At 37.2% G+C, this 23210-nt stretch overlaps 1 protein-coding gene across 1 annotated transcript in view; it reads right to left on the bottom strand.

Annotated features, from left to right (window-relative positions):
• LOC150106928 (NPC intracellular cholesterol transporter 1-like) overlaps nucleotides 1-23210 on the bottom strand; it is a 920722-nt gene that overhangs the window by 565294 nt on the left and 332218 nt on the right. The gene's annotated exons all lie outside the window — the stretch shown is intronic.

Raw genomic sequence — 23210 nt, 5'->3', positions numbered from 1 at the left:
AGGGCACTGACAATTCCTTGGTCACTTCATGTAAGACAAGCTGGTATACCATCCAATCCCACAGATGCATTCACATTAAGGTCCTGTAATATACTATTCACCTCCATTTCATTCACCTCAATTCCCATACAAGCCATCGGTTCCCTCATTCCTGCAATATCACTGCCTGGATGATATACTCTTGCAAAGTGTTCGCTTAATAATTCTACTCTACCATTTCGACTGATTCAGTTCCTCCTCACCGTTGGGCATTCCTTAAAATCATTCTGCCCTATACATATTTTCTTTTACTTGCAGCATATTGAAAGAACTGTTTGGGATTCTCTTTAACTTGTGTTGCTAATTTCTTTTCATAATCTGCGTTTGCTTTTCTTACCACACTAGTTACCCTTCTGGCCTGTGCCTTGTACTGTTTATGTACCTGCAGGTCACGTTTCTCCTTAAATTCCCTCCACAATTTTTTATTTATTTGCAGCTCCAGCTTAATGGTGTTATTCATCCATTTAACTCCCACTTGATTTACTCTCCTAACTATAGGTATACAGTCAGCCATTACCTCCCTCAAACACTCCTTTACCATTTCCCCATGCACTATCAACATCCAGACCTTGCAGTTTTACATGCCATGGCACTGATCCAAGCAATCTCCTAAGCTTGTCATACTGGCCAGCATGTAGTTCCACATATACCATGTCTTAATTGAAAATTCCATTTAGCCACCTCCCAGGTCAAGACCTTATGATCCCTCTCACCAATTGGTGGCAACATGGTCATATTCGCTATAGGGAAATTGTCAGATGCAATTACTAGATCAAGCACTCTCGAACCCCTAGTATATTCCATTACATGCTGTCTCAGTAGTGATCCCTTAGTAACTGCATAAAATCTATTTCCTTCCTCCCATGTGCCCCCTCCTCCTTCCAATCAATGTTACCATAGTTGAAGAAATCCCCCATAATAAACCTCTCCTCCACTGGCCTCAATTTCAATACCAGATAGCCTGAAATGCTATTATGAGGCTATATCCCAAAAGATGTCTCTGTGGCAGATGAAAAAAGAATGAAAAAGGCCAAGAAAAATAATTTTACTACAGATTCTATCTTGTTTCATAGAATAAGATCACCTGCTTCTCATTAAGCAAGTAGCATTCTTGCAGTTGAATCCTCCCCACATATACAATACTAATATACAAAGGCTTAATACATTATATAGTTCAGTATGGACTTCACATTTCCTCACTGGAGAAAAGATAGATGCATATCAAAACTTTGAGATCACAGAATTTTACTCTGTAATTTTGTCCCTTCTTTCCAGCACTCCTTTCTTGCTTGCTAGCAGTCCCATTACCTGCCATGGGCAAGGATATATTCAAAGCAAAACAAGTGAAAAAAATAGTTGTTTATACCATGACTGAATGATGGAATAATGTATGACACTGGAAAACTACTATAAAGATAAAATGATATAGACACAAACATTAGGTCTATGAAAATCCTTAAGGATTACGATATCATCATCAACAACCATGAGTCCAATGCCCGTAGCTGTCTGATTCCATCTTGATATGATTCTTCCATTGCATTCTATTTTGTGCAAGATGACTCAGTTTGTGTATAGAGTTTCCGCACCATTTGACAATGTCATCGCCCCATTCCCTGTTTGGTCTTCCTTTTTTGTTCTTTCCTTCAATCATCCCAAACAGCAGCATTTTTAGTTTCCTCTCATCGTTCATTCTACATATATGGCCAAAGAGACGTAGTTTCCTTTTGATTATTTTCTGGATCAGGTTTTCTTTTGGTTGTATTCATCTGTAGATATCCTCATTGTTCACTTTCTGAATCCAGCTTATTCTCAAGATTGTAAAATTTATTTATTTTTATTATATGCTTGATTCGAAATATCTTCAATATTCTTCCTCATCTTATTTTATTAATTTGTCAGTTGTAACTCCGAGTTGTAATCATTGCTTGAACTAGTCTTACTACTCTTAATCCTTTAGTCTACAGTTTCTCCCCCCCCCTCCCTCTCAAGGTCATAACTATGCTACTTTCACCTGTGTGTGTGTAGTTTAGATTTAGGAATTGCCTCTGGCTGGAGCCAATTCCTTTGCCTAACTGGCTTTCTCTCACACTGATCATTAAAAATTTATTTGTATTAATGACTGCACCATTAAAGATTGCGCAAGAAATTGTTTGTCTTTCCTATATATGCAAGAGAAATGCTCAGCGGAACAAAGAAATATCTCTATTATTCAACTCTAATTCAAGCAACATTAGATGCTTAAATTTAGTCAGTCGTGACTACTTTTAACATTAAGGACACACGGGTTCTATCTTTTTATGAGAAGTGCATTGATAAGTCTAAATCAGGCAAGTTATTTAACAAACAAAACAATTTATTCATACTAAGACATGGTAATTACAAATTAAAACAAAAGATTTCACACATATCAAATTTTTCAGGCTGTCAATTCTGCCAGGTAACAAAGCAATGCATGTGTCTGGTTCACAACTTACTTAAATTAGTACTTGCCTTTAGCTTAGAGACAATGACAATTATTTACGTTCACATATACGTCAGAATGTGTTTAGTTTCATATGCACGCTTCTAACGATTTAACTTAGGTCAATATCAGAATTATGCTCAACTAAACTTCACATTCAGTCTCTTCTTCAAACATTAACTCTTAAGAATAACCTTTTAATATTAACAATTGCTCAGAATTCTTTAGAAAATTAGTTCACAATAATTAAGTGCGTTTTTCCGACTTCATAACTTTACAATATGCTAGCAACTATATAATCAACAATCCCTGCTCTAAGGTTCACAATCCATAACAGTTCTACATTAATCTTACTTGATACATTTCTCAGCCAATTCAGCATTCACGATCTTAGAGATCACAAATATATAACCTTCTTCTTTCCCATCAGAACTGCAAACAGACCTTATTCCACGGCAACAACGATACAGCATTCTTGTAGATTGCTTAAGGAACTTCGCGATGTGACTTTCTGGAATAGGCCGACACAGCCGATAAAATCTACTGTCATTGTCCAAATACTGTTAGCAGGATATCCTTCCCCATCCTTGGAATGGCTGGATATAGAAACCTTCTTCGAAGCGACACTGGAACAAGTAAAGTTTTTCAGGAACAGAGAGACCAGAACCAAGCCAAGCAAAAAGCCAGAGCAGAGCACCTCTCTCCTTTTTATTCTCCCTTGACAGCCTTAGAACTTTCTTTAGATCAAGTTCCCCGGATGTTCTACCAAGAATACTTTCCCCCTACGAAATCGCTGAGTGATGGCGAGAAAACCCCATAACTCACTGACCTTCGCATCTGGTGACAGCCTCAAGTCTACATTCTAATTCTGTCTAGGCTATCTCTTTGTTTGTACAATATTGGCAGTCAAATAACTTGGCAATTAATTCTAATATTTTTACAGATTACATCAATATGTGCTTAAATAATTTAGCAATTCATTCTAATAATTTTATTAGATTACATAAAACACTTATGAAAAGCTGCTAATTGCATTACAAGTATTTCGTATCGACTTTCTCAAGTAAAATCAGTATATAAGAATTTTATACAAAATTCTTTCTATACAAGATTTTACAAGATCTTTCTATAGCAATTCCTCTCAAATGCTAATATCCTCCTTTCAGATTCTCTCAGGAGTACCCAGGACTCACATCCATAGAGCATTGCTGCTGAAGATATGAGTTTCACAATGCGCAGTTTAGTTTGCACCTTTATAGCTCGGCTCTTCCATATTTTGTCCATGGCTTTTAAAATAGTTCTTGCTCTGGCTAGTCTAATTTTTCTCTTTTTTGAGGTCCAAGTCATGCGTCAACCAAGATATGTGAAGTGTTCCACATTTTCCAGTTGAAATCTGTCTATGGTAACTCTGTTCAGTAACTCCTGTTGTCCCAAATATCATTGTTTTAGATTTTTTTCAAAGTTGACATTATCTTTTTCCTTTCCAGCCTTGCTGGGTCTTCAATCAGGACAATGTCATCTGCAAAGCATAGGTAGTTTATTCTCATACGATATCAAGGTAAGCAAATAGACTACCTAAAATATATCGAAATTCCCTTTGTTTTGCCACTGCTTAACTGCATGGCGGTTGCAGTAATACTAAGATGTACAACTGCATTAACAAATGCAAATAAACTTTTGTAAATTACTGTACCACGTGGCAAACCTTATTTCTATTAATGAAATTTTGACTTGATACGCGCGTGCGCACGCACGCACGCACACACACACACAGAGAGAGTCGGCAAAAAAAATTTATACACACTTTAACAGATGTCATCTATGGACTTTTTTTCGAAGTTGGATTAAATTACGGTAGCAATGTGTAGTATGATGTTCTCTCAAAAGATGTCATTACTCACATGAATATTAGAAGACATGTGGTACGACAGTCAAACAAAATGGCCGAGGCACGATTGTCGTTTGAGGAACATAAGACCATTTTAAAGTGGTATTTCAAATTTGAGAATGTTGTTGAAGTTCAATGACAATGGGTAAGTTTGAGATACCACGTGTGATGTGCACAAGGGAAGATTGCGGTGCTTTACACCACAACAAGTCCTGCTTCGTCGGCTATACTGTTGGACAATTTACACGCTCGCCACAGAAGTCTACTACATAACATGCACGTGAGACAGGTTAGCAGCACAAGTATATGACACAATCTTAAAGCAGCTAAATGGAAAGTTTACATCCCAAGATTATTACATGCAATGAAGACAATCCTGATCGAAGAATGCAGTTGTGAGTGTATTGTGAGTGGTTTCAACACATGGTTGATGAGGGTGGGGAGTTTGTGAGGAAAATGGTTTGGTCTGATGAAGCACAATTTAAGCTTAATGGAACAGTGAATCAGCATAATTATGTTTACTGGGCTCCAGAAAATTCAGGTGTTCATGTGGTCAAGGCAGCCAATTTACTGGGGCTCAATGTCTGGCGTGGATTGTCATCTAGGGATTTAATAGGACCATTCTTCTTTGAAGGTACTGTTACTGGTCAAGTGTACCTAGACATGCTATGCACATCCATTTTACATGCAATTCATTTAGTTCATGTGAATGATCAATTTCTCTTCCAACAAGATGGCACGCCCCCACACTACCACCGAGACATGAGAGCTTACCTCGATGAAAAGGACTCGCCACATTCTCTTGATTTAACACCCTCGGACTTCTACCTATGGGGGGAAGGTTGTAGTGTATCATAGAAAACCAGCTACACTGGTGGCCCCTTGGAAAGAAATTGAAACAGCATGCGCAGTAATTCCACTGGACACTTTGGCCGACGTTGCCCAAGCAGTAGTTTTCCACAATAAGTGTATGGACGTTAATGGTGAGCACTTCGTGTAATTGTAGAAGTCAAATGTAACTTGTATTCATCACTTGATGAATGTATAAATTTATTATTACAATTTTTACACAGGTTTTTCTTTTGCTGAAGTGTGTATACATTTTTGGCAGACTCTGTATATATACATAATACTATAAAAATAAACAAGTAAAATTATCATGTGAGATTTTTTTTTTACATCCTAAGAGGCATCCTCAATGGTTACTGGTAGCCAGCCTTGGTTACTGCTGGACAGAAGGTCTAAGAATTAATATTACCGATTGGAGTTTACCACAACCATATTTATTTAGATTAGGTTGGTTTTTTAAATCTGTTGCTGTTGATGGCAAACAGTTGTGTTTATATTTGCTGCCACAAAGCACAGAAGTTTTTTTCCAATCTGATTCTGTGCAAGGCATCCAAGACATGGTCGGCAAGACCTAAGTGACCACAGTTATATTCGAGGCAGACTGTCCATGATATGACAAATTGCAAAAATGAGAAATCTTGAGCACACCTAGAACAGCGAGGATGGAGCTGATCATTAGGAGAGTAAATAAGGACATCTGGTTTCATATGAGCTTTAAAAGCAGACATTATTAACACCAGATCTCCATGGAGTCAAAAGATTCATTGCAGGAGGCAAACACTGTTAAACACAAAGCCCATCAAAATTGTGTTTTAAACTCCTTCAACGTATCAGCATTCACTACAATGTCAGGCAATGCATTCCACTCACCAACCACTCTCTATACAAAGAACCTACTCCTTATACAGCTTCAAGGTATTTCTCCTTGTTCTATCCCATTCTCCCATCGTATGAAAAATTTCTTCAACATTAATCTGGTAACAACCCCTAACCAAATTAAATGTTTCGATCATATCCACTCTCTTCCTCCTATTCACAAGATTTCTCAAACTGCATTCCCTAAATCTGTCCTCGTTTCCAACATCCTAAAGACTAGTTACAACCTTACTCTTCTCTGGACCCTTTTCAATATATCCTTATCACCATGAAAACCAGGGCCTTATACAATGGCTAGAACCTCTTTATTTCTATAATTTAAGGTCTGCCACATCATTGCCATAATCAGAAGTGATATCTTCAGAACTTGTGCAATGGGGTCTCTGAACTTCAGATTCTTGTCCACCACCACTCCAAGGTTTCTTACCTATCTCAACCTCCTCCAAAATTTCCCTGCCAAGCATATACTTCACATACCATTGTTGCCTATCAAATTTCAGAACCGTATACTTTGCAACATTCAATTGACAGTTCTGTTATGTCGTTGTTTCTCTTATTTATATCTTATCTTTCTATCCTTCAATCGCTATTTTACTTCTTCAGATATCGGGCCTAATATACTTACATCTAGGATTGTTTCCTCTTTGAATTCTGGCAAATTTATATTATGCTGCGTATCCTATAGCAGAAAATATCCTTACTTAGGGAGGCAATACTAGATTGCGAGGCTCTCTTACACAATGTTTTACTTTAATACGGCAGCATAGATTCAGACTGCAGTCATGACCTAAATCTATGATTATATACACTATCTAATTCCTTCCTGCCAAAAGATGTTCTATTTTTATAAGTGGTAATTCGGAATTGTAGTCAGGCATGACTCAGGTTTAGGCAAATAAATCATGTTTATTGGAATATCAGAGCAAAATACACTAAAGAATTTCATGCATTCAATTAATCTCAATACTAAATAAGGAAAACTCAAGTTAAAAGATCAACACACTTTTTAAGTTTAAATCAAAGATTATAAAGCATGTAAAAAAAATAGTAACTGATAATTGGGATAGATAGCAAATGATATGGTGTTAACCAAGTCCTTTCTGCAAGCAATTCATAAGATAATATAACAAACATTCTAATGTTATTCAGTTACTATAAATCTACAATCCCGGTCTCGTTATGTTAAATCAATCACATATGTCACAAAAGATCTCTTCCAAACAATTCTTATTTTCAAAAAGAGGCTAGCTATCTAATTAGAGTCTGTCCACAAAGTCCTTTAGAATAATGTTCATAATTTACATTCACAAATAATCTTCTCTCTTCTAAGAAATTCTAAACACAAAATTGAGTAATTCTACTTTACTGAACCTTTTCCAACGTCTTTCAACACCATGTGTACGTCTGGTTACCTCTTGTCTATTGGCTGTCCTTACGCCAGCGTAGGGGCTACGCTATCTTCATAATTACTGCCGAACACTGACTCGATTCTTTGCATCTCAGAAAACATCTCTATTCCTCTCAATGAGACTTTTCAGCAAGGGCTCAATTCTGCTAGGACTGGAAATTTCACCTTCAGCTCTGCGTGGAATCCTACCCCATTCTTAGGAGAGCTCGTCGTCCGACATCGTAGTACAGACACTTCATTCCCCCCCCCTACTTCCGAACCAGGAAAACGATAAGACAAGGAAGAGCCGATGCGCCGCTCATTACCTTATATTCTTCATTTGAGCGCGTCCCTTTTTTCAGAGTCCCCTTTGCACACGACCTATATCTTTTCTCCCCTTGCGTTCATCCCTTGCTCTCCCCTTTGCTGTTATACTCTTGTATTCATGGAATTCACGTCAACATACGTTCCGCATAAGCTACTGCCACCGACGTTACGCTGGACACGTGTAGTAGTATACCTTCTAAGAATTGTTACTTGATTTCTATCTGGTGATTCACAATCACTCTATACAGCTAAAGTGAGGCTTAAATAATATTAACAAATTCCTCTTTTAAGACATTCTCTAATTCGATCTTAGTATAATCACAATAGATTAAAGCACATAAAATTAATGCTATTTTTATACATATGTGAAGAAGTTTCATTTCAATTTCAGCTGATGTGCAGGTATTTCTCTTTGTCTGTGTAGTTTAGTATGTTAGATCCTGAATGAATGATTTTTTGGCAAGATTCCTTCATTCAGGATCTAATAGTTCCATACTGTTTCTCACTTATACAATCTATTGAAGTGTTCCTCCTGAAAGACCACTATATCTATAAATATTTCTATAAAGCTGATTTTAACAAAAGCTGAAAATCCTATATACAAGATTATCATTAAAAATGATATCATATCATTATAAAATATGAAATGCCTGTTATCATTAAAAACGATACCATATTGTTGTAGGGGGGAGGGGTATCTACCTAGGCTTTCAGTAAACTGAAAAAGAGAACACCAATGAAAAGATGTGCAATAAGAGTGTCTAGAAAAATACAGACTATTGTTATTTTTCTTTTTCTGTAATTAAATGGATTTTGTAATGCTGGCTGTTGAGGTAAAGGACCCATCAATGGATCTTAGCAAGACTGAGGGTTTAAGAACAGCAGTATCAAGGCATGTTTATCAAGTCAAGTTTTTTTTGTCCTTCTCCTTTAGTCAATTTGTGTATGGAATACAGAAATTGACTAAAGGAGAAGGACAAAAAAAAAAGTCCATGGCAGTACCCTCTATCTGTATCGTGTCCTTAAAAGTGAGGTAACCGGAATGGATGGCAGAGAGGAAGACAAGTGCCAGTAACAGGGATACTGTTGAATAAAGTGATGGCAAAACTAACCATGATATAATTTAAAACTAAATTTTGGATTAAAGATACCAAACTTTTTGGGTATATGCCCCAGATGGTCACACAGCATGTGCCATAGCACCCAGGATGAAGAGATCATCACCTCCCATCAGTGATGTTTGGTGGGAGATGACATATCGTGGGGGGGATTCAAGTTGCATTTATGAGAGAAAGGGGTCATAACTCCTGACAAAGTGTATCAAGACATAGTGCTGGAACCTGTGATATAGCCTCTGAACAACACCTTGTTTCAGGTAGGTAGTGAACCTTCCAACCAGCAGGACTCAGCCCTTGCACATAAGGCAAGGACCACACAACAGTAGTTGAAGGCAAATATGCCTGATCACATATCACCATATGATTGGCTGTCTGGAAGTCTGAATCTGTTGGACTTCAAATTGTGGTGGGAGCTTGAGAGAGTAGCTTGCAAGAAATTATACTTCACCATTGCCAGCTTGAAAATGGATTTGGAGTGAGCAATGGCAGTGTTTTCTATTTTGTCTGTGTGTGTGTGCACCATTAGTATGTGGCATCTCAGATTTTGGCTGTGTGTGAAGGCAAAAGCGGGACATTTTGAAATACCGCTATGTGCATGTTATACATGTGGTCCGTATGCACTGAAAGCTTTAAATGATTTACTGATAGATTAAAGGTTTATGTACTGTCTAAGTTGTAACAGTATTTATGGCTAAGACCTGGTATATTTATTCAATCCAGGTATCTTGTTGGGTCTGGTTCTCATGGTTGATACCTCAAAGGTTAAGAACAACAGATCAGGGGGTTATTCAAGTTGCATTTCTGAGAGAAAGTGTAAATATGTATTGAAAACTCAATATGTATATCTTCATTACAAACCTCACTAAATTTTTAGAGACTGTACTTTACCATGGAATCAAAACAATTCTCTAAAGTTAAATTATCAAAAGTTATAGAAGTCATATTGAAACAAAAGGATTTCAATAATCTATGCATATTGGCAACTACGTACACTATAGCTATTAAGATCAATAACCCTGTTAAAAAATCAGCTATCCTCACAAACCATAAGAAATTTCAAAAATAGTAGAAATATCAACAGCTAATCCAGATCTTCATAAACCACAAATAAACATCAGTTCATTCATTATGAAAATACTGAAACCAGGACTTCAGTAACCACTAAAATAAAGAAAATATTCCTTCACAAAAAATAGTAAACTACCTTATACACCAAAATATGTGCAAAGCATTCAAATATATAAACAGTTACAAATAGCATTATCTCTACAGAGAAGAAATTAGACAACCTTGTAATATTCCCATTCTGGAGTGCTTAAGTAAAAGAAACAAAAGTAAAACCCAAAATAAAAATTCCATAATCTGCAAAAGTGAAACTACAACTCATGCATTGGAACAAACACACACTTTGCAGATTGAAAAAGCAATAATTTTAGATCTGCAAAACAATTAGTTCAAAATTATGCAGCTCAGAAATCAGATAAGGACAATATTAAAATTATAAATATCACCCATACACCTTTTAGAAAATTGAAAGGCACAATATTAAAATTATATTATACCCAAGTTCCAACCGATAACTAAGTGACTTGAAATTTAATGTAACACTAGTGTACTGCTATCATAAATTTAGTTTAATCCTTTATCCAAGTGTAAGCAAACAAAGTTTGTGCCTGAAAATATCTCCAGGACTCAGGTAAGGTGGACCAAGCTCTCATCACTCCTTGTCTCAGTATCTCCCATAATGCAAAGTGCATCTCCTTGCAGACATGTATACTGCTATGCATTAAAAGAAGGGGGCCACTACCTAGGCCAGTTTCAACCTTTATTGAGGTCTCGTCAGTGGGAGGCAGACCCAGAGTGGTGATATACTGCTATGCATTAAGGGAAAGGCCACTACCCAGAGTGGTGATACTAAGGCAGAAGCAATGGAGAGGTCATATTTACCTATACGAGTTGCCAACCGGTGTACCACCTTATTAAATTACTCTGGATTTAGGGAAAGATGTTGGAAGTTTATTTTGCACTTGGTTAGACTATAATAAATTTAGTTTAATCCTTTATCCAAGTGTAAGCAAACAAAGTTTGCGCCTGAAAATAATAAAGTGGTACACCGGTTAGCAACTCGTATAGGTAAATATGACCTCTCCATTGCTTCTGTCTTAGTATCACTACTCTGGGTCTGCCTCCCACTGACGAGACCTCAATAAAGGTCGAAACCGGTCTGGATAGTGACCCTTCCCTTAATGCATAGCAGTATACATGTCAGCAAGGAGATGTGCTTTGCATTATGGGAGATAATGAGACAAGGAATGATGAGGGCTTGGTCCACCTTTGCTCTGAGTTGCCAGGGGATGCACCACCTTACCTCAGTCCTGAAGATATTTTCAGGTGCAAACTTTGTTTGCTTACACTTGGATAAAGGATTAACTAAATTTATTATAGTCTAACCAAGTGCAAAATAAACTTCCAACATCTTTCTCTAAATCCAGAGTCATTTAATAATAAGGTGGTACACCGGCTGGCAACTCATATAGGTAAATATGACCTCTCCATTGCTTCTGTCAGTATCACCACTCTGGGTCTGCCTCCCACTGACGAGACCTCAATAAAGGTTGAAACCGGTCTGGGTAGTGGCCCTTCCCTTAATGCATAGCAGTATACATGTCTGCAAAGAGATGCGCTTTGCATTATGGGAGATACTGAGACAAGGAGTGATGAGAGCTTGGTCCACCTTTGCTCCGAGTTGCCAGGGGATGTACCACCTTACCTCAGTCCTGAAGATATTTTCAGGTGCAAACTTTGTTTGCTTACACTTGGATAAAGGATTAAACTACATTTATTATAGTCTAACCAAGTGAAAAATAAACTTCTGTACTACTATCACTCGCTTTGATCTTTCTTTTTGGAAGAGCACTCTTCACTGTTTCTGAAGACTCATTGTTCGAAACTGCTCTCACACACTAACTTATTGTATTATCAATTTTACCTATGTTTCCTTTTACAACGTGTTTATTCTTTATTTGCCTATTACTTCAACAATTCAATCCACTATCTGTATTATAAATTGTTAATGAATGACAAGTGAAGAATGAATTAATTTTATCTCAATGTCCTCCAAGGTATGATTTTATTAAAATATAATATGTCCATTTCTATTTTTATTTCTAGATTTATTTTTAGCATACGTTATTCTTATACTTTAATCATTGACTACATGATTAAAGCCAACAACTATTTATTTAGTTCTTTATTTTTTAAAGAGGGATTTTCCTAAACATAATAAGCTTGCTACTATATTTACTAGAATATTTTTAATACATGAGGGAGAGAACAAGAGGTCACCCCTGAAAGATGTGACTGTGTAGATGTTTATACTAGATATTTTGCTTTGAGTTGTGAATGAGTGAAACAGATTGCCTGAGATAGTTGAGTTCCCTGGCAATGAGAGTTCAAATTAATGTCCTGCAATACGCAACTACATGAAGATACCTATATAATAAAAATGAGTTACATATTTTGGACCATTATTTCACGAACATGGTTGAAAGAAGAATGAATTGGAGATGTGCTGGCCTGCTCAGAAGGCAATGAAGTTCATCCTAAAATAGTATTTCTATTTCACTGAGATTGGAACTCTAAGCCACTCATGTTTTTTTTCCTGAAAATTTTCCTGAGGGCATATCACAAATGGTACTTGCAGTACAACACAGTGTGTAGTGGTGCTGAACAAGACATGGAATTATTCCATAAAAATTGTCATAATGAAAACCATCACATTATCCAGAACATGCTATTATCTTTGTAGATACTATAAGGTCTTACGTCTGTACAAGAAAACAAGTTATGCAGAATGTTCAGATTGTATAAAAATATTAAGCAAGATTTTCAATGAAATAATTCATAAGTCCCAATTTTATTATCTTCAGACCTCCACAAAGTAACTCACTGTGGGAGGGTCCCTCTGGTCACACAAACACAGCTCATCATATCATGCCTTAAACACATTCACATTTTTTGCAGTCACTAAACTCTCAGGCAATGCATTCCAATCATTCACCCCCTTTTTAGACAAAAATCTCTTAACTCCTCCTCCTCACATCCTCCTTATATAGATTCCAGGGATGATCCCCCCACCTCAATCTCCTGCCATTCTTTGAAAAGCCTTTTAAACATTAATCAGATAAAAACTCCTTGCCAACTTATGTTTATGATACCCTGCCCCCTCCTATCTACTAGACTGTAAATTATCTTTTTTGATTGAGCTTTTATGTTCACCATTTCAGAGATCCAAAAACCACTTGAGTCAATTTCCTCTGGACTTTTACCCAATTCCCTCATTCTTTGGAAAACAAAATGATAAAATCTGTACATAGCAACAGTCTATATATGGCCTAATAAAGGCCTTATACAATGCAACCAATAATTTCCTGACTTCTGCAAGTCATCATCTTCTGTATCATTGACAGAGTTCATTCTACTATCCTCACAATTTTAGCTATGAGTCTGCTAAATTTAAGGTCCCTATCCAACATCATCCCCATATTTATTTTCTCCACCTCCAATATATCCTTCCAAATGTATATTCCCATCTATGTTTATCAAATTTTAAAACCTTACACTTTACAACACAAACTGGTAACCAACTCCCATACCTATTCACTCAGTTTGTTAAGTCCTCTTGTAAAAGCCACAAGATCTGTTTTACTCCTCAAGTTCTTCCCAACTAAACTGCATATTCCATGTAAACCTTCCTAACATCATTAACATAAGTTAAATAATAATGCAGTTATTGTTTAACTTTTATGCTTTAGCAATAATGGCCCTAAAACAGACCCTTGATACAAGGCTAGTACTTTCCCCTTCTGGGATATTGCTCCCCAACATGCGACTTGTTGATACCTATCAGACAGCAAATCACTGACTGATTTGCAGTCTGATTTTGCAAAAGCTTCAGCAAAATCTAGGTATACCACTGTGCATGCATCTCCTTCATCCAATGCACTTCTCACCTTATGTAATAAGCAGATTACTAAAACATGATCTCCCTTTAGCAAACCCATGCTATCTATCAAAGGAATACCATTGTTGTCAACCCAATTCTGCATCTTAGTCCTCACAAACCACTCCAACCACAGAACTTTAGACACAGATTGGCCTATAATATGAAGTTTGAGTCTTATCACCTTCCATATGAAGTGGTGCAATCTTCCTTCCACTAATGTTAAACAAATATGATAAAGTAGGTGTCAAGTCCCTGGCTCATCCCCTCAAAACATCAAGTCCCACAAACCTTATTAACATCAACTGCACTCAAACTCTGTATGATGGCATATTCACAAATATAAATAATAAATTTAGTTTAATCCTTTATCCAAGTGTAAGCAAACAAAGTTTGCTCCTGAAGTATCTTCAGGACTGAGGTAACTCGTGATAAAGGTGGACCAAGCTCTCATCACTACTTGTCTTAGTATCTCCCATAATGCAAAGCACATCTCCTTGCAGAGATGTATAATGCTATGCATTAAGGGAAGGGCCACTACCCAGGCTGGCATTGGCACACTTAGGGAGGGGACCAAGGAGCCCTGGTCCACCCCCCCCCCCAAAAAAAGAAAAAGGAAAAAAAAAATTTCCAAAAATCATTTCCTAATTAAAATTCTTTTATTATTATTTATGTGTTGTGTCTTCTATTTCTATACTACTTATGAATTAGCGGTCACATAAGGTGGGAATACCGTCTGGCTTTCAGGAATCAACAGCCGTTGTGAAGGCAAGGAACGAAGTAGTGCTCAGGCAATACTTTGTTTGCCAGAGCCGGGCCAGAGATCATGGGTATCATGTATTGCGATCACTGCAAATGCTCAGTCATAGATTGTATGCAATGCGTAGTGTGTATTCTCAAATCGTCTACTCAACACGCCCCCCAAGATTAAATCCTGAGTGCGCCACTGCAGACTGGTTTCGACCTTTATTGAGATCTCGTCAGTGGGAGTCAGACCCAGAGATGGTGATACTAAAGGTAGAAGAAATGGAGAAGTCATTTACCTATATGGGTTGCCAAAAGGTGCTCGCCTTATTATTACTCTGAATTTAGAGAAAGATGTTGGAAGTTTTTTTCCCGCTTGATTAGAATATAATAAATTTAGTTTAATCCTTTATCCAAGTGTAAGTAAGCAAACAAAGTTTGCTCCTGAAGTATCTTCAGGACTGAGGCGACCATGGTAAAGGTGGACCAAACTCTCATCACTACTTGTCTTAGTATCACCACCTCTGAGTGGAAAAAAAACTTCCAACATCTTTCTCTAAATCCAGAATAATAAGGTGAGACACCTTTGGCAACTCGTATAGGTAAATGACTTCTCCATTGCTTCCACCTTAGTATCACCACCTCCGAGTTTGGCTCCCACTGACGAGAATTCAATAAAGGTCGAAACTGGTCTGGGTAGTGGCCCCCTTCCTTAATGTGCATCTGTGCATTATACATCTCTGCAAGGAGATGTGTTTTGCATTATGTGAGCTATGAAGATAAGTAGTGATGAGAGCTTGGTCCACCTTGACCACAAGTTGCCTCAGTCCTGAAGATACTAAAGCAGCAAACTTTGTTTGCTTACACTTGGATAAAGGATTAAACTAAATTTATTATATTCTAACCAAGTGGAATAAAACTTCCAACATTCACAAGGATAAAATACGTTATAATAGTGCTCATTTAATATCCAAACAACTCCAGAACATCTCAATACTGGTTATCCTTATTTTCAACAACCAATATCTTTCCCATAATCATTTTCTTCTGCTAGCTACTTTGAAATATTTATTTATTTATTTTTTAACAAATTTTTTTTTTTAGCTAATTGCTACCCATACTGCAGTTTTGTTACCCTTTACCAAGTAAACTTTCTTGCCTGCTCTTTACACTTTTCATACAACTAATTATTATCACTCATCTTATACTGCCTGCATAATACAGTCTTCCTTCAGCTTGCATGCATAATTTTCTAAGTTCATCCAATTTCACACCTACCTCATTTAACCTTTTGACCCTTAGTATAAGCAAGAGTTTCTCCTTTCCACCCAATTCCTCATTCCATGATAAAGCTGAAAGCTACATCACAGAATCCCAAGCTTTTCATAATCCCAGCCTTTTATAGTTCCAAGATATACCCTTTTCTCAAGTCCTCAAAGCTGGCAGCTACCCAAGTAATTACTACATGGTCACTTTTGCCAACTAGAGAAAGAATTGACACCTAATTTATGACATCTTCTGAAGAGATGATCAGATCAAATATCCTCAATACTCGTGTGCCATCTGTTCCATACCGCCTGGGATAGTTTTCCCTCAAAAACCTGAGAAATCATTTTCTTTATTTACAGATGTTCCTCATTAGTTTATCATAATTAAAATTGCCTATAATGATCATTTTATTTGCTTAGCTAATTTTTGATGCCACTGGCCTCCACATTACCAATTCTATAGCAACATCCAAGTATTTCATTTTATCCACCACTACATCACACCATACCACCTTAAAACCACTGGCACTATTTCCTCCTTGGATCTCTAACTTGCATGGGCATAACTCCTTTTAGATCATCAACAGCACCCCACCATCCTTTTTGCCTTATCTTTATGAAAGACATCATAATCTCTATTGATGTCAGGATATTGTCCTCATCTGACCACATTTCACTTGTTCCAACAATTTTTGGATGAATAAAATCAATGCAACAATTTTTCCCCTTATTTCTGATGTGTCTAGCATTCATATTATTATTATTTGAGACCTCCAGGGAGTCAAGGACTCATCGAGGAAGGCTATAAATCACCCAAACCAGGTGTCATACCTTCCCTTAAATCTAGGGTTCACACTACCCCCTAAAGGCAAACTATTCTATTCACTCACTGCTCAATGAGAGCAAAATCCTAGCTCTTACTTTTTTCTTAACTGTGAACAAACTTAACAAATATACAAACATAACTGTTCATTTTTGGGTCTATAACAAGTTCCATTAATACAACTTCTTAAGGGAAAGGCCTCCCAGCCATTTCTATTTCTCATCATCATCAAGACTTCACGGAGTCAAAGACTCATCTGGGAGGTCCTTTTATCACACACACAGCTCATCATACCGTGTTTTAAACACATTCAAACTCTTTGCAGACACCACATTCTCAGGCAAGGCATTCCAATCATTCACAACTGCACGAAAAAACCTGCCTCTCACTCCCCTACTCACACCCTCTTTATACAGTTTCCAGGGATGACCTCTGGTTCTCCACTGATCTCCCACTATTCTCTGTAAAACTTCTCCAGCATTGATCCTATAAAAACCCCTTAACTTGTAGGTCTATCATATCTCCCCTCTTCCTCCTGTCCACCAGACTCGGCAAATTACATCTTCTCAATCTTTCCTCATACTTGACATTCTAGAGGTCAGAAACTACCTTAGTCAGTCTCCTTTGGACCCTTTCCAACATCTCCATCCTTCTGAAAACCCGGTGACCAAATCTGGGCACAATAGTTCATGTGTGGCCTAATCAAAGCCTTACACAACAGAACAAGAATCTCCCTACTTCTACACGTCAGTGTCCTCCGCATCATTCCCAGAAGCCTTTGTGTTGTCTTCACAATTTTGCCGATGTGTCCCCTAAATTTTAGATCCTTATCCACTATCACCCCCAGATCTCTTATTTCCTCTACCTCCAACAATATATTCTCACCAAGCATAAATTCTGCATCCCATCTTTGTTTTCCAAATTTTAAACCTTACATTTTGTAACATTGAACACACATCCCCATTTCTGCGCCCAATCACTCAATCTATTCAAGTCTTCCTGTAAGGCCACAACATCTTCACTACACTTCATGGTTCATCCCAACTTTGCATCATCTGCAAACAACTGAATATCTCCATCCAAATCTTCACCTATATCATTAAAGTTAAACAGCAATGGACCTAAAACAGACCCATCCCTGAGGCACTCCACTAGTGACTTTCCTGAATATCGCTCTCCCATACACAACTTGCTGATACCTATCAGATAGCCAGTCTCCAATCCAATGCACCAATCGAATATCCAACCCCATCTGCTCTAGTGTGACTGTCAACCTATCATGAGGTACTCTATCAAAAGCCTTTGCGAAATCCAAGTATATTACTGTGTATCCTTTTCCTTTGTCCAAGGAAGCAGTCACTTTATTGTAATAACTACAACATGACCTCCCATTAGCAAATCCATGCTATTCATCAAAGATAATACCACTGTTATCAACCCAACTCTGGATCCTAGTTCTCACATGCTTCTCCAACAACTTAACCACAACACTTGACACACAGATAGGCCTACAGTTTGATGCTCGAGTTCGATCACCTCCTTTATGAAGTGCCACAATCTTGCCCTCCTTAGGAACTTGACCGAGTGCAAGACTCATTAAATGCACACACTACCCCTAAAGGCAAAACTATTCCATTCACTCACTGCTCTATGAGAGCAAAATCCTAGCTCTTACATTTTTCTTAACTGTGAACAAACTTAATATACAAACATAACTGTTCATTTTTGGGTCTATAACAAGTTCCACTAATACAACTTCTTATGGGAAAGACCTCCCAGCCATTTCTATTTCTCATCATCAGTATTTCCTCAGGATGCATCCCTATCCACCCTGACTCCTCCATTTCTTGTCCATCTTGCACTGCTATTCTCTCATTCTCCATTCATAAGCACTCTTTCAATTCCTTTTTTCCTTACTTCTTTATTTGCTAAGATCCATTCCTCTACAGTCATTCTCCCTTCTAGTAGCAGCTTCTCCAGATGCCTCACTCCAAGATTATTCAAATACAGTCTGTAACTCTTATGCTGCTCCAGTCATTCTTTAAACTCATCCTCAACATTCACAAACTGCATTCTTTTCTCTTCATACATTTCAATTAATATGCTATTCATCATCTTTGCAGTGTGACTCAACTCATCACTATCATACTTGATTAACACTCCATTTCCTACCACCCTATCTTTTACTCACCTCAATCCCCTGTTATTAATTCTTAAATTCTCTTGTTTCCAACAAAGTCACTGGTTCTAACTAACAACTCTTTTGCTCACTTACTCCTCATATCCAATGTCTCGATCACTCATATTGATTCTACTTCCCAGAAAACAAACCTTTTGCATCCTCCCATTCGCCACAAATCCCTTGTCACTCAAGTCAATTCATTACCTTTCCATACAGTCATCACTGACTCCATTCTTTATTCTTCCATATATGTATACAATTATTTATTTCACTCCACACACACTTTATATCTTGCCTTATCTTCAACTCATTCAAATCTTGCATCACTTTTTGTTGCTATCATTCACTCTATCAGGCACACTTTCACCAACAGTTGTCATTATCTTACTTTAACTACACTTTTTCCCCCCATCAGTTTTGCATGCTTTTTTAACAGTCACACAAACTGTCCTATCTTCCATTTCACTTGCAATGCCATGTTCACTATTCAAACAAACCTCGTGGTACATCAGCATATTATACTTCCTGCATACCCAAACTTACTCTTTTCTTACAAAATCTCTCTATCTAAACATCCACCTCTCCCCAATGCATGTGTATTTCAGGCATAGCACTTTACCATTTTCAAAAAATCCATGCCATTCACTGTTTTTCATGCAGACCTACATATGCTCTCTCCCCCCTCACTGTCACAGAGCACGGAACAAGAAACAAAGAGGGTCAAAAAAAATTTAATCAAATATCACAAATATCACACAGCAACACTCAATCTATGAATTAGATTGTGAGATATAAATTTAACATTTTTCTCCAGGCTCAAAGCCTTTACAAAGGCAATCTCCATAACAGGGCTGCCTTCTGTTTTCTAAGCAGTGAAAAGTTAACTAAAATTAAGTTTACTGTTGAAATTAAAAATAATAAAATTTTGTTTTTAGATGTCCTAATTAACAAAAGCAGGGGAATGTTACTATAATTCTCAGCTTCTCAGAGAAAAGTTACTAAAATGACTTTTCTCTCAGAAACTAGCCAACAAAAAACATACAAGATGAGAGGTGGTTGGTACAATGAATGATACAATTAACAAAAGAGAAAAAAAGGTCAATTCCACCCAAAGGTGATGTATAAATAGGCTTAGGTACTAGTTATAACATTGTTTGAAGGTATGAACACCACCAGCACAAACAATGTTATATGATGGTTGACAGAAGATGATATAGTTAGTGGGACAGAATGTGTAGGGTATAGTGTATTCAGGAGGGACAGAGAGAATAAAATGGGAGGAGGAGTGTTATTGGTGATAGCTGATGAACTGCACCCAAGGAGAATAGAAGTTCTATTGCAGAATAGCAAAAAGAGTTCATTTGAGGCTATTTGGTGTGAGATTGAGACTAGCAGAACAAAATATACAGTTGGGTGCTGCTATAGACCAGATGATGAAATAGATGGTGGAGATAACATGCATAAGCAAATAGAAGAAATGAGTGGAAGGAGGGTAATTATTATGGGAGATTTCAACGATGGTAACATTGATTGGAAAGAAGGAATTGGATTTTATATGGTTATTAAGGGATAACTATCTGAGACAGCATGTAATGGAAAATACTAGGGGTTCGAGAGTGCTTGACCAAGTAAATTGCATCTGAGAAATTGACTATTATGAATATGACCATATTGCCACCAATTGGTGAGAATAATCATAAGGTCTTGACCTGGGAAGTGGCTAAATGTGTGGAATATTCAATTAAGACAGGGTACATGTGGAATTACCAGACTGGTAAGTATGATAAGCTTAGGAGACTGCTTGGTTCAGTGCCACGGCATGTAAAACTGCAAGGGCTGGATGTTGATAGTGCATGAGAAATGGTCAAGGAGCATTTGCAGGAGGTTATGGCTGACTGTATACCTAGAGTCCGAATAGTAAATCAAGTAGGGGTTAAATAGATGAATAACACCATTAAACTTGAGTTGCAAAAAAAGAAACAACTGTGGAAGGAATTTAAGGAGAAAGGTGACCTGCAGGCACATGACCAGTATAAAGCGCAGGCCAGACGGGTAACGAGTGTGGTAAGAAAAGCAAAAGCGGATTATGAAAGGAAATTAGCCATGCACGCTAAGGAGAATCCCAAACAGTTCTTTCAATATGCTGCAAGCAAAAGAAAAAATGTACACGGCAGAATGATTTTAAGGAATGCCGATGGTAGGGAGGTCACTGAATAAGTCGATACAGTGGAATTACTGAGCACTAGTGACACAACAGTAACAAGTGAGCACTTTGCAAGAGTATATCATCCAGGTGGTGACATTGAAAGAATGAAGGAACCATTAGTTTATATAAGAATTGTGGTGAATGAAGTGGAGGTGAATAGTCTGTTCATCATCATCATCATCATCACGAACCATGGGCTCACTGCCCGTTGATGTCTGATGCCTGTTTCACTATCTTCTTCCACTTTTCTTTGTTCAGTGCACAGTGTCGCAGTTTTTGTACACCCATTCCACACCAGTCTTTTATATTGTCTATCCATTCTCTGTATGGTCTACCTCTTCTGTTTAAACCATCCAAAATACCAAACATAAATGTCTTTATCGTCTGGTCCTCACTCATTCTACAGATGTGTCCAAATAATTGCAGCTTCCGTTTTATAATCTTATGCATTAGATTCTGTTTTGGTTGTATCTTCTGATAGAACTCTTCATTGGTGATTTTCTGTACCCATCCTATTCTTAGAATCTTTCTGTAACAAGTTCTTTCAAATGCCAAAATTCTTTTTCTTGATTATTTATTATCCACGTTTCAGATCCATACAGTACACTGCTGAAGATGCATGTTTCCAGTACTCTTAGTTTTGTTTGCAGACTGATCACTTTACTTTTCCAGATGTTATCCAAGGCCTTCAGATTTGTTCTTCCCTTTGCAATACTGATCTTTATTTCTTTTTTACAGTCCAAGTCATGTGTCAATTTACTTTCCAAATATGTGAATTGTTCTACATTTTCTATATCGGTTCCATCCACTTATAATTTTGTTTCATGTTCTTCTCACCAAATACCATTGTCATTGTTTTTTCCAAATTCATAAAAAGTCCAAATTTCTTCCCTTCCTCATTTAACAGTTTCAGTGTTTTTTGTAGTTCTCTTTCGTCTTCTTCAATAATAACAATGTCATCTACAAATCTCAGACTGTTAATTCTCATTCCATGTACAGATATTCCTTTGGCATCTTCCTTCAATTTGTCCATTGCTCTTTCTAAATGTGCGATGAAAATGCTTGGTGATATTGGGTCTCCCTGTCTAGTACCGCTGCTTGTTTTAAACCATTTCCCCAAATCATCACCTATTCTAACTGCTGCAACTGCATTCTGATAAACATCTTTTAATATAGCTATTAGGTTTCTTTTTTTTTTTTTTTTTTTTTTTTTTTTTATCAATTCCATAGGATTCCAGAACTGCTAATGTCACTTTCTGGTCAACTGTCAAATGCTTTCTGAAAATCAACAAAGCAAGTACATGTTTTTGTTTTTTCTTCTAGCTTTCTCTGCTATTAATTTCATTGTCAAAATCTGTTGAATTGTAGTTCTATCCTTCCTAAATCCTGCTTGCTCATCTGCAAAGTATGCTTCCAATTGTGTTCTCAATCTTTCTGTCAATATGATCATCATCACATTACCAAGGTGACTTATCAAGGCAATTGTTCTATAATTTTTACATTCTAGCTTATTTCCTTTCTTGTATAATGTTATTAATATTGATTTCATCCACTCCTCTGGCATTTTCCCTTCTTTCCATACCGTATTACATAGTTGGTGCATTTCTGTAACCATACTTTCACCACCATATTTAATCATTTCTCCAGTAGTGTTATCGTTACCAGGACTCTTGTTGTGTTTTAGTCGTCCTATTGCTTTTTCTACCTCTCCTCTTAAAATGTCCATATCATGCTCATTACCTGGTGGTGATATCTGCTTCAATTCTTCAGTCAGTTTCCCCGATGCTATCTGAATCTAGTTTTTCTTCATATAACTCACTACAGTATCTTGTCAACCGCTGTACGATTTTTTCTTTATTCATCAATACTTTGCCTTTTTCATCTTTAATTGAGGTCTGTTTTGATTGCCACTTTCTATTAATGGTTCTGATCATTTTGTATACCTCCCTTGTTTTATGCTCTCCATAGTACTGTTCTATATTGTTGCATTGGGCTTCTAACCATTTAATCTTATCCATTCTGACTGCTTTTTTCACC

Source organism: Typopeltis vanoorti, chromosome 5 (assembly GCF_054136105.1).
Source record: "Typopeltis vanoorti isolate ZY-2024b chromosome 5, IOZ_Tvanoo_1.0, whole genome shotgun sequence".
NCBI classification, from domain to species: Eukaryota; Metazoa; Arthropoda; class Arachnida; order Uropygi; family Thelyphonidae; genus Typopeltis; species Typopeltis vanoorti.
This window is presented reverse-complemented; position numbering and strand designations above follow the sequence as displayed.